At 49.0% G+C, this 10,702-nt stretch overlaps 1 pseudogene across 1 annotated transcript; it reads right to left on the bottom strand.

Annotated features, from left to right (window-relative positions):
• Window positions 1-8,682: 8,682 nt before the first annotated feature.
• On the bottom strand, window positions 8,683-9,507 carry LOC149404820 (ferredoxin, root R-B2 pseudogene; annotated as a pseudogene). Its single transcript, XR_016295524.1, has 2 exons — window positions 9,367-9,507; window positions 8,683-9,292 (listed from the first exon to the last, which is right to left on the bottom strand). The product of XR_016295524.1 is annotated as a ferredoxin, root R-B2 pseudogene (transcript).
• Window positions 9,508-10,702: the final 1,195 nt, after the last annotated feature.

Here is a 10,702-nt window from a genome sequence, read left to right as displayed (position 1 = left end):
TACAACATTGTTTGCTTTAGTTAAAGCTTTTTTGCCAGTTATGCGTCTTATTTTCTCGACTTGCTATGCTCAGCGTAATCGTCTTGCGCAATTTGATCAACGCGTGTCTCACGAATTTGGCTTACTATATCTAGCGTTACCAGTTTGCACGGCTTACCGCCACACTTATCGGCGAAGTTTCCCGCAGACGCTGGCTAGACCAGTTGCGCCCGACGGGTGCGACTTTCGGCCATCCATTCGTGACTCACTGCCTATTGGCGTGTGCGAGTTGGGTGGCCGCCGCGCTGATCTTCCGGCGATTACGCTACCTATCGGTGTGCGCATCGGAGCGAGCTTGTTGTGGATGCAGTTCCCAGTGAGCGTGGTACTTGTCGGTACGCGTGTCATGTTTTGGGTTTTGACTGCCGGGATCGACGGTCCGGTGCGCGGACGTGATCCACCGACGCCCCGTTGCCGATCGGTGTGCGAGGCGTGGAATCGTACGAGAGCGTCGCACGAGGGTCGGAGGTCCGGGGCGCGGATCCGACTTGTTGACGTTTCGCTACCCTTCGGCGCGTAAAACGCGTCATTGCGCGAGTGCGTCGTGCGCGGGTCGGAGGCCCGGTGCGCGGATCCGACCTGTTGACGCTTCGCTACCTTTCGGCGCGTGAAACGTGTCATTGCGAGAGTGCGTCGCGCGCGGGTCGGAGGTCCGGTGCGCGGATTCGACTTGTTGACGCTTCGCTACCTTTCGGCGCGTGAAACGTGTCATTGCGCAAGTGCGTCGCGCGCGGGTCGGAGGTCCGGTGCGCGGATCTGACTTGTTGACGCTTCGCTACCTTTCGGCACGTAAAACGTATCATTGCGCGTGTGCGTCGCGCACGGGTCGGAGGTCCGGTGCGCGGATCCGACTTGTTGACGTTTCGCTACCTTTCGGCGCGTAAAACGTGTCATCGCGCACGGGTCAGAGGTCCGGTGCGCGGATCCGACTTTTTGACGCTTCGCTACCTTTCGGCGGGTCAGAGGTCCGGTGCGCGGATCCGACTTGTTGACGCTTCGCTACCTTTCGGCGCGTAAAACGTGTCATTGCGCGAGTGCGTCACGCGCGGGTCGGAGGTCCGGTGCACAGATCCGACTTGTGGACGTTTCGCTACCTTTCGGCGCGTAAAACATGTCATTGCGCGAGCGCGTCGCGCGAGGGTCGGAGGTCCGGTGCGCGGACCCGACTTGTTGACGCTTCGCTACCTTTCGGCGCGGAGCCTGCACGAGGCGTTACATGAAGAGTCGGCACGAGGAGTATCAGTCGACTCGTGGACTCGAACTCGACTCGAGGAATGAACTCATCTCGAGGAGACATGTAGAGTCGGCACGAGGAGTACCAGTCGACTCGTGGACTCGGGACTCAACTCGAGGACTCATGTAGAGCCTGCACGAGGAGTTACGTGAAGAGTCGGCACGAGGAGTTTCAGTCGACTCGTGGACTCGGGACTCAACTCGAGGACTCATGCAGAGCATGCACGGGGAGTTACGTGAAGAGTCGGTACGAGGAGTATTAGTCGACTCGTGGACTCGAGCTCGACTCGAGGAATGAACTCATCTCGGGGAGACGTGTAGAGTCGGCACGAGGAGTATCAGTCGACTCGTGGACTCGGGACTCAACTCGAGGACTCATGCAGAGCCTGCACGGGGAGTTACGTGAAGAGTCGGTACGAGGAGTATCAGTCGACTCGTGGACTCGAACTCGACTCGAGGAGTGAATTCAACTCGAGGAGTAATGTGCATACCGTCTCTCTTTGGGGCCTCCGGCCTAATCATCGGCCCCTTGACTGAGTTGTTGTTGAGTTTTGATTGAGTTAGCCCAACTCGCTCGGTCGAACTGACGAATTGAATCGAAAGACGTTTGGACGAAGTGATGAAGTCATTCCTGCTCGACTAGACAGAGTGTCGAGCTCGACTAGACGGAGTGTCGAGCTCGACCAGACGAAGTGACGAGCTCGACCAGACGAAGTGGCGAGCTCGACTAGACGGCGTGGCGAGCTCGACTAGACGAAGTGACGAGCTCGACTAGACGACGTGGCGAGCTCAACCAGACGAAGTGGCGAGCTCGACTAGACGAGGTGATGAGCTCGGCTAGACGGCGTGGCGAGCTCGACCAGACGAAGTGACGAGCTCGACCAGACGAAGTGACGAGCTCGACTGGACGACGTGGCGAGCTTGATCAGACAAAGTGACGAGCTCGACTAGACGACGTGTCGAGCTCGACTAGACGAAGTGGCGAGCTCGACTAGACGAGGTGATGAGCTAGTTGGCACGAGGAGTATCAACCAACTCGTGGACTCGAATTCGCTTCGAGGACTCATGTAGAGCCTGCACGAGGAGTTATGTGAAGAGTCGGCACGAGGAGTAGCAGTCGACTCGTGGACTCGAACTCGACTCGAGGAATGAACTCATCTCGAGGAGTTATGTGAAGAGTCGGCACGAGGAGTATCAATCGACTCGTAGACTCGAACTCGACTCGAGGAATGAACTCATCTCGAGGAGTTATGTGAAGAGTCGACTCGTTGACTCGAACTCGACTCGAGGAATGAACTCATCTCGAGGAGTCATGTGAAGATTGTCTCCTTTGGGACCTCCGGACTGACCATCGGCCCCTTGGGACTTCTTTTTTTTATATATATTTTTATTATTATTTTTTTTTTTTGTTTTTGATTGAGCATTGATCCCCATTAGCCCCCCGAGTTTCTTGCGTTTGTGAGACGAAGGCCAAGAAACTCTCGTGTTGGAGGTATACAACAGTGTGTGTAGAATAATTCTTTACTGTAATAAAGGGGGTCGTTGCAGGTAGTCATGGCACTTGGCCTTTTTTGAAAAAGAAAATTACATTTTTGAAATAAAAGTGATCACGAGGTCGATCGAGTTCGGTCGTGAGTTTGAGGGTGGAAGCTGCGACAATCATGGCTTGCTAGCAGATGCGACGAATTCCTTGAAGTCCCCACTTCGAACTAGGGAATCAATTTGTTTCCTAAGCTGGTAGCATTCTGTTGTCGCGTGCCCGTGGTCATGGTGATATTTGCATTGCTTGCTCTCGTCCCTTGTCGCGCGGTCCGTCTTTAACGGGGCCGGAGATCCTAGCTTCTCCCTGTGTAAGCTCAGGGTCCGGTCGGGTGTCATGTTGAGTGGGACGAAGGATTGCTTCGGGGCTGGAGACAGATGGTCATTAGGGACTCGACCGCTTCTACGCCTCTTCCTTCGCGAGCCGGGACCGGTGGCCGGCGCCATGAGTGGGGCGGCGCGCTTTCTGTTGGATGCGCGGTCAGCGACGTTGGGTGGTTGATTTCCCAAGACGACTTCTCTATCGACCCCGCGTCGGGCATTGAGTTTTTCTCTCAAGTCGCTCCCATGAGGTTCCCTTCGGGAATTGAGGCGATCTCTCAAATCTCCGGTGGCCGTCCCTATTACTTTAGGCGAGGGTACGTCATTTGGGTGACGTCCTCGACATACGCCACGGCCACTGACGTCGTCATCTCCCCGGGGGTTTTGGACGCGGATGGTGAGCTTGGAGCGTCCCTTTCGGGACCTAGAGGTCGAGTGTCCCCGAGTATTACTCGACCCTTGACGCCTTGGCATGGTCGCCCGAGGGTGTCCCCTCGAGGGCGCGTGCGTGTACCCATTAGAAAGTTGACGTCTAGACGCGGTCGCCCGAGGGTGCCCCCTTGGAAGCGTGCGCGTGCATCCCTTTTCGCGAAGAGCGTGGTGGAGGTCGGTCTCGTTGCCTGACTTTGCCACGTAATTGGGGTGTTTCTCATCGTGGTTGACGTCGTCGACGTTGTTGGAGTCGAGGAGGTCGGCGATGAGCGTGCCGGTGACGCCGTGACGGTCTAGGAGCTCGGCGAGCCCCCGAGCCGTGTCCTCTCGGACTGCGGCCTCGGGGTCATTCGTCGGGTCTCGGGACTGGCTCTCATTATCACGAGATTGCCCTTCGAGGCGGTGCGCGGAGCTTTGGGAGTCGTGCCTCGAGCTAGTCGCCCGGCCGGCCGCGGAGGTGACGGGCAACTGACTCATCTCTCGAGAGTTTTGCCGTTGAAGGATGAAGTAGAGTGGTAGAGGGAATGCGTCGCCAAGGTTGAGAGATCCCCTCCTTCTAGCGCCAAAATGTTGTCGCACGTTTTCGGACAACGATTTAGGAGCCCCGAACGGTTCGACCCGAGGCCAGACCAAGTGGTCGCGTTCGGGCTCGAGCGTGTCGGACTCGGTATCCCGAGCCTTCCCTTAGCTGTGAATGTCCCTTGGGTTCGTCCAAACACCTCAAATTGAGGAATCTGGAGGGTAAACGGGGGTGTGACCGCGCCAAAGGTTGGCTGCCTACGTACCCTTTAGTCGGGATCAGGTCATGGCGTAGTTCAGGGCAAGTGTCGTGGCTGGATTGCGAGCGTCGGGTCGGTTGGATCTGCGGCGTTGGTCGGGATGAAAGCTTCGGCGAGCACCAAAGTCGGCCTACGCGTGCCGGGGCCGAACAGGTCTGCAGCGCCGGCGGGAGTCGAGGCTTCGGCGGGTGTCGAGGCTGGATCGCGAGCGCCGGGTCGGCTGGATCTGCGGCGTCGGTCGGGATGAAAGCTTCGGCGAGCACCAAAGTCGGCCTACGCGCGCCGGGGGCGAGCAGGTCTACAGCGCCGGCGGGAGTCGAGGCTTCGACGGGCGTCGAGGCTGGATCGCGAGCGCCGGGTCGGCTGGATCTGCGGCGTCGGTCGGGATGAAAGCTTCGGCGAGCACCAAACGGCCTACGCGCGCCGGGGGCGAGCAGGTCTGCAGCGCCGGCATGAGTCGAGGCTTCGGCGGGCGTCGAGGCTGGATCGCGAGCGCCGGGTCGGCTGGATCTGCGGCGTCGGTCGGGATGAAAGCTTCGGCGAGCACCAAAGTCGGCCTACGCGCGCCGGGGCCGAACAGGTCTGCAGCGCCGGCGGGAGTCGAGACTTCGGCGGGCGTCGAGGCTGGATCGCGAGCGCCAGGTCGCCTGCGTTCGCGGCTTCGGAATCTCTGAGAATGAGAAATCGAAGAGAATTCACTTTAGGCCAAGGATGGCCTTAAGAGAAGCAGAGAGAAGTCTTAAGTTTCTTCTCAGCAGGAATGCCCTGTCCTTTCCCCTCAATGAGATGGGGTATTTATAGTAGCTGGAGGTTGTGTGTTGAGGGACTTGGTAGGGTCCAGCCGAGATGGCTTCAAGAGTGATAAAGAAAATGCTCTTCGTGGGGAAAGATTGGTGTTGAGATGATATCATGGTTTATTGGTGGGTCCCAGAAAACAAATAAGCTGAGCTCATTGTTGTGGAAAGGATGGTGTTGGGATGATATTATGGTTTATTGGCGGGTCCCAGAAAACAAATAAGCTGAGCTCATTGGTGTGGAAAGGTTGGTGTTGGGATGATATTATGGGCTAGTACTTTTCCTTTTTGGTCATTGGCATGGCAGGGATTTTTCCTTTTCGGTCCTTGGCAGGGCTGGGATTGCCTTCACAATGTTTGGGTTGGACTTCCTCCTGGAGGTCGAGCCTGCCTGGAGGTCGAGCTCGCCGGGAGGTCGAGCTCGTCTGGGGGTCGAGGTCGAGCTTATGAGGCCGAGGTTGAGCTTGTGAGGTCGAGCTCGTGAGACCGAGGTCGAGCTCGCGGGGCCGAGGTCGAGCTCGCGGGGCCGAGGTCGAGCTCGCGAGGCCGAGGTCGATGAGGCCGAAGTCGAGCTCGTGAGGCCGAGGTCGAGCTCGTGAGGCCGAGGTCGAGCTCGTGGGGCCGAGGTCGAGCTCGTGAGGTCTAGGTCGAGCTCGTGAGGCCAAACTTGAGCTCGCGAGGCCAAGGTCGAGGTCGCGAGGCCGAGGTCGATGAGGCTGAGGTCGAGCTCGTGAGGCCGAGGTCGAGCTCGTGGGGCCGTGTCGAGCTCGCGAGGCCGAGGTCGAGCTCGCGAGGCCGAGATCGATGAGGCCGAGGTCGAGCTCGTGAGGCCGAGGTCGAGCTCGTGAGGCCGAAGAGATGCTTTGTCCTCGTTTGAGTTGGGCCTAAAATGTTTTTTTTTATGGGAAAAATCTCTCATAACAAAATACACTTAGAGTTAGATCTTTTCCTATATAGGTCGATGTTGTACTTTATTTTAAAAGATTCTAAACTTGTATTTATGAGTATTTTACCCATTTCTCGATAGAAAACTCTTTCAGCTTTTTTCTAAGAAAAAAAACTTTATATTTCTCTCTCTCTCTCTCTCTCTCTCTATATATATATATATATATATATATATATATATATATATATATGCATAAATATCTAATGTTTCCCATTTTATACATTTAAATACTTAATTTTTTTCACGGCAAAAGAACTTACTATTTAGTTTTTGTTGCACCGTTATTATTTTGCTGTTATTTTTTTTTAACAAATTAACAGGTGTCACAATTCTGTGTGATGATGTGATTTTATATAAAATGTTTAATAAAAATAAAAATAAGAAAACAAAAGAAATTAATTAAAAATGGTTTGTTCTATGTAAGAATGAATGACCTGTCTTATATCATACCATGTTTTTCTTTTCTGTTCTTTCTTTCCTCCTCACAAAAATCTCCACTCCATCTCTTCTGCTCATCTTCTTCTTCCGTGTCACTGTTCCAAGCCTTAATCTTTTTCTGCACGCCCATACCCTGATACCCCCACCAAACCCTCTCTTTATTTACCCCATCAGCCAAACCCCTTCGCTGCCGAGTTCAACATCGGCGGAGAGCTTCAACGAAGGACCGAAACCCGAACGGGTAGAGCCCAAATGAATTGTACAGAAGAAATGGGTGTCGACTGTTGAAACGGTGGCGTGGAGAAGAAAATCTTAGCAATCGGTCTTGACGGCTCGTCGCCACCACACGGTACATCGGCTGGGTATTACGATCCTGGGCTCTTTATAAGGCTTGTGGGTTACTCCTCTAATTACCAAGCTTGGTTTTAGATGGAACCCCACACATTTAAGATGGTATCAGAGCGGGGCCCATTTTCGGTTGTGGGCTACCTGATCGGGCCTATACTTCACGCTTCCAGTGCCTGTGCCAATCTGTGCATGTGTCTGTGCGCGTGAGGGGGTGTATCAAGGATAGTCCCACATCGACTGGGTATTACGATCCTAGGCTCTTTATAAGGCTTATGGGTTACTCCTCTAATTACCAAGCTTGGTTTTAGATGGAACCCCACACCTTTAAGATGGTATAAGAGCGGGGCCCATTCTCGGTTGTGAGCTACCTGATCGGGCCTATACTTCACGCTTCCAGTGCATGTGCCAATCTGTGCCTGTGCCTGTGCGCGTGAGGGGGTGTATCAAGGATAGTCTCACATCGACTGGGTATTACGATCCTGGGCTCTTTATAAGGCTTGTGGGTTACTCCTCTAATTACCAAGCTTGGTTTTAGATGGAACCCCACACCTTTAAGATGGTATCAGAGCGGGGCCCATTCTCGGTTGTGGGCTACCTGATCAGGCCTATACTTCACGCTTCCAGTGCTTGTGCCTGTGCGCGTGATAGGGTGTATCAAGGATAGTCCCACATCGACTGGGTATTACGATCTTGGCCTCTTTATAAGGCTTGTGGGTTACTCCTCAAATAGCCAAGCTTGGTTTTAGATGGAACCCCACACCTTTAAGATGGTATCAGAGCGGGGCCCATTCTCGGTTGTGGGCTACCTGATCGGGCCTATACTTCACGCTTCCAGTGCCTGTGCCAATCTGTGTCTGTGCCTGTGCGCGTGAGGGGGTGTATCTAGGATAGTCCCACATCGACTGGGTATTACGATCCTGGGCTCTTTATAAGGCCTGTGAGTTACTCCTCTAATTACCAAGCTTGGTTTTAGATGGAACCCCACACCTTTAAGACCCGCCGCCGCAAACTCCATGCTCCGACGAGGATAAGAACCTTGGAAGTGGAAACGAGAGTGATATATATTTGGTTTTTTCTTAGTCTTGTCAACTAAAATCGTTCTCTCCTTCTTGCTTTTTATTCTTTTGATTTTCTGATTTAATTTATTTTTCTTTTTATTTATATTTTTATTTTTTTAATAAATAATTCTATATAAAATCACTTCGTTATACAAGATAGTAACATGCGTAATTCTGTTAGAAACTAACGGCGAAGTAATAACAGTTCAACAAAAACTAAACAATAAAAATTTGTAGTGCATTTTTTTAAGTATTTAAGGGTGTAAAATGAGAAGGATCTATTTGCTAAATAGGCACATTTACAGTTTGACATTTTTAAACGGTTAATGTTTCGTAAATCTTAGGTAAAAAACCATTTTTATATATTTACAAACGTAAATCTTAGGTAAATAATCACTTCAATTTATTAGGTCACGTCATCTTTATGATTATTTACCTAATATTTACGAAACGTTGATTATATATCAGTTCCATACGTTTTAGTTTTAGTTTGCTATTTATCTCAATTTTTGAAATGAGAAACATTAAGTATTTATGTGTTATGCTGTGATTTCCTCTTATGTTTTGCTCATTGTAATTTGTATGCGTCTCAGTTTTTGTAGTTTTCAACAACTCTAATTAGTAATTAGCCAAATGCGATTCACATTAGAAATGAATCTAAAACATTATTGTAATCTGCCTTGGTTATCGCGAGACCCACCTTCGAGATTTGCTCATCGTTTTTTTGAACAATATTAAACTCGGGTATAATATCATACCAAACATCAGATTAAATTTCTGCTACTTTAATTGTAATAAATAGAGCGCTTTGAGACTAGGTGTATCGTTTCCCAAAATTGAATGAAACAAACAGAACATCCTCTGACTGAATAACAAACTTCTTTTTTATTTATCATAACATAACAAACTGGTCAGTAAAGATCGCCTTCTCTGTGAGTATGAATAACGGAATCGGAGGTTGGATAGGAAACGCAAGTGAGCAAAAACCCTTCCTCCATCTGCTTCTCGTCCAGAAACGACCCGTCGGACTGGTCGACGGAGCCGGAGACGATCTTCCCGGCGCAGGTGGAGCAAGCTCCGGCGCGGCAAGAGTACGGAAGATCGATCCCGGCGCTCTCCGCCGCGTCCAGTATGAACACGTCGTCCGAGGCCTCGAACTCGTTCTCTTCCCCTTCCGGCCCGATCAGCTTGATCTTGTACGTCGCCATCATCGAAGCTCTGAAAGTGGCCGACGATCTCAGTCCGAACGATTTCGAAACGCTCTTCGCCGATCTGAGAGACGACGGTGACAGTTGGCTACGTGGCGGCGCAGGATTGGCGAACGCGCAGGGCATTGTCACGGCGGACATTGTCGACATAATCTCACTACAAAACGTAAAGAAGAATATAAATAAATATGAAATCTTTGTGCAAAAAAAAATAAATAAACATAGACATACGATTGTGGAGTGAAAAATGGTTGCAGAGAACGAGTAGGGCTAACGGAGAAGTGAGGACTGGGTTTCGGTTTGGTGATCTTTGAAAGGAGGCGGAGAGGGCGAGGCAGAGGGAGAGATTTATGGAAGCTTCTTTTCCATTGGAAAGCTAAGCTTTTAATTATAATTAATGGTATTTAATTTTGATTACGATATGGGCCTCCTTTTAGTCCATGTACAGCCCAAAACTGTGTACTTAAGCAAGCAAAGTATAATTTTTTAAGTGCTTGTATTTTTAAAAATAATTATTATTTAAATTTTTAAAAATTGTTTGAGTTTAGTTTGTTATGAATAAAAAAAAAAATAACATTCAATCAACTATTTTCAGATTAGTTTGTTATAAATAAAACAATAAACATTCAATAAAATTAAATAGAGTATAGAACAATGTACAACTTTTTTAAAAAAAATATGTAGGAACCAAGAAAACAACTTAAAAAATATATTTTTTACCAAGGTTTGAAATGCCGGAAAAACACGGAAAAATTATGGCGAAATTCACAGTTTCAATTTTTTTCGGCAAAAAAATGACTAGTTGGTCATTTCGTCGATTTGTTGTTGTCGTATCGGCAATGTTACGTTGTCGTTGCCCATGTTTGTGTGAGTCAGGTGGTGTTCGACGAAATGACGAATTAATTTCGCCCAAGATTTAAAGATTTCGATGGATCTTTTGCAAAATCAACATTTTTCGGTGATTTCACCGTGAAGTCGTCGATATTTATGCCCTTCGTCGTTGTTTATGTGTTGGCCAGATCATTTATTGCAACATTTTTTTTATATTATTTTGTTTATGAAATCGTGAAACAAAGAGAGGAAGAAGAAAGGAAAAGACAAACGGCGAAACGGAAGTGGATAGGGGAGCAGCGTGCACAGTAGTTCTGGAGAGGAAGATGTCCTAGTGGGCCAAAATTAAAAAAATAATATATGTAAAACGAAAGCCCAATGATTAAACAGAAGCCCAATGAAAAAAGTAAAATAAAAAATTGTTTGTGTTATCACATAATTGATTCCATTTCCATGTTACAAATACATATATAAATATACATCAATCCACAAAATATATATTTATATATGTAACACACAATGATTGATTAATTGATGTAGTCAATTGATTTTTTGTTTTCCTCATCTAAAATTGTATTCTATAATATTAATAAAGAAAATTGAAACAAATAATAATAACAAAAAATTGTTAACAATTGGCCATTATGGGAATATTAAAATAGTAGCTACACTATGGATTTATTAAGGATATAGTCAATATTAAATTAAAGTCCCTAAAATACCCTTTTCCAATTTC

Source organism: Urtica dioica, chromosome 2, assembly GCF_054948205.1.
Source record: "Urtica dioica subsp. dioica isolate 48M chromosome 2, U.dioica_male_clone48M_v1_H2, whole genome shotgun sequence".
NCBI lineage: Eukaryota > Viridiplantae > Streptophyta > Magnoliopsida > Rosales > Urticaceae > Urtica > Urtica dioica.
This window is presented reverse-complemented; position numbering and strand designations above follow the sequence as displayed.